This window comes from Sorex fumeus, unplaced genomic scaffold (assembly GCF_029834395.1).
Source record: "Sorex fumeus unplaced genomic scaffold, SorFum_2.1 ptg000003l, whole genome shotgun sequence".
In the NCBI taxonomy this organism is placed as follows: domain Eukaryota; kingdom Metazoa; phylum Chordata; class Mammalia; order Eulipotyphla; family Soricidae; genus Sorex; species Sorex fumeus.
The window spans coordinates 58971741-58973805 of NW_026606060.1; the positions used below are offsets into that span (position 1 = coordinate 58971741).

At 43.1% G+C, this 2065-nt stretch overlaps 1 pseudogene; it reads left to right on the forward strand.

Moving 5' to 3' along the window:
- The first annotated feature begins 739 nt into the window (after nt 1–739).
- On the forward strand, nt 740–1638 carry LOC130027810 (GPN-loop GTPase 3-like; annotated as a pseudogene).
- The last annotated feature ends 427 nt before the right edge of the window (nt 1639–2065 follow it).

Genomic DNA, 2065 nt, shown 5'->3' on the forward strand with positions numbered 1-2065 from the left:
CTAAATCGTTTGGAAATTTTTTGAAGTGCTTACACAAAGTAAATTTCTTTCATACCATGTTATTTATGAGTCCTTGTAGTCTGAAAAAATAAACCCACTCAGAGTTCTACAAATCATCGTATATAAAACTCATTGCTCTGTATTTCTGTAGAAATATTTGTAAGAACTTAAATCATTATAACTCATACAGAGTTGATTAAATAGATTTCCAAATTTTCCTGCAGGTATTAAAGGACATGATTAAAAAATTATCAGGGGAAGAACAATTCTTTTCACAAATATAACAAATCTGTATATTACATGTAATAGTTGACATATATGAAGACTTAATGTATCCATATTGTGCTTCTTTTATGGATTAAAGTGGTTGGAAATTCCTGCATCAAAGAAGATCACTGTCAATGTCACTCCCGTTGTTTATAGATTTGCTCGAGCACGCCCAGTTACTGTCTCCATCATGAAACTGGTTGTTACTGTGTTAAGCATATCGAATGCGTCATGAGGAGCTTTTCAATTTGCCATGCGGGTGAGATACTAATTTCTAAAGCATAAATTAACTATCACATATTTAAAATATGAGTTTAGGTGAGGCGGACTAGGAGACTGTCGTGGATGCCTGGGAACTTGTCGTGGCTGCCTGGGAGTCTGTCGCAAGGCTGGAGGCCGTGAGCCCGTGGCTGGGCGTCGGTTAGGCTGCCGGTCAGGCTGCGGTCAGGCTGCGGTCAGGCGGTGAGGCGGGATGCCTCGCTACGCACAGCTGGTCATGGGCCCCTCCAGCAGCGGGAAGGTGAGGGTTTGGAAGGAGATGTGAAAATGCAAGTTGCGCTCATTGTATGACTGAAAATTAAGCACGGAAGTTTAGCACCTACCGTGCCACCATGGTCCACCACGGTGAAGCCCTCGGCCGTTCTGTCCAGGTGGTGAACTTAGATCCCACGGGGGAGCATTTCAACTATTAGGTGGATGATGTGATGCAGGACGGCTCCCTGCGCTTCGGTCCCAATGGAGGACTGGTGTCTTGCATGGAGTATTTCGTCAATAATTTTGACTGGCGGGAGAACTGCCTTGGCCATGTCGAGGATGACTACATCCTTTTTGACTGTCCAGGTCAGAGTGAGTTGTACACACACCTGCCCGTGATGAAACAGCTGGTTCAGGAGCTGGAACAGTGGGAGTTCCGAGTCTGTGGAGTGTTTCTTGTTGATTCTCAATTCATGGTGGAGTCGTTCAAGGTTATTTCTGGCATCTTGGCAGCCTTGAGTGCTATGGTATCTCTAGAAATCCCTCAAGTTAACATCATGACAAACACGGACCTGCTGAGTCAAAGAGCTAGAAAGGAAATTGAGGAGTTTCTAGATCCAGACATGTATTCTTTATTAGATGACTCTACAAGTAACTTCAGAAACAAAAAAATCAAAAAACTGACCAACGCCGTATGTGGGCTGATTGATGACTACAGCATGGTTCGATTTTTGCCTTAGGATCAGTAGGATGAAGAAAGCATGAACACTGTATTACAGCATATTGATTTTTGCCATTCAGTACAGAGAAGACTTGGAATTCAAAGAACACAAGGAACATGAAGATGAATCGTCTTCTATGTTTGATGAGTATTTTCAAGAATGCCAGAACAAATGAAGAATATGTTTAAAATGCCCTGGATTTGGGGCTGGAGTGATAGCAGAGTGGGTGGGGCGTTTGCCTTGCATGCAACAGATCTGGGTTCGTTCCCAGCATCCCATATAGTCCCCCGAGAACCGCCGGGAGTAATTCCTGAGTGAAGAGCCAGGAGTAATAACACCTGTGCTCTCCGGGTGTGACCCAAAAAGCAAATAAAGAAAAAAGAAAAGAAATGCAACTGGATGCTTGTGAAGAGTAGCAGTCAAAATTTATTTAAATGAAAATATAACAGATAAAGTAAAAACAAATAATAAAAATCATATAATATACCGAGGCAAGATACTCATTGGTGGGAGTGTCTCCGGACAGAGACACTGATGAGAGAGCCTCGGCGTCCAGTTGTAACCATTCTAGGTCCTCTGGGAACTTGTCCAATGTTGCCACA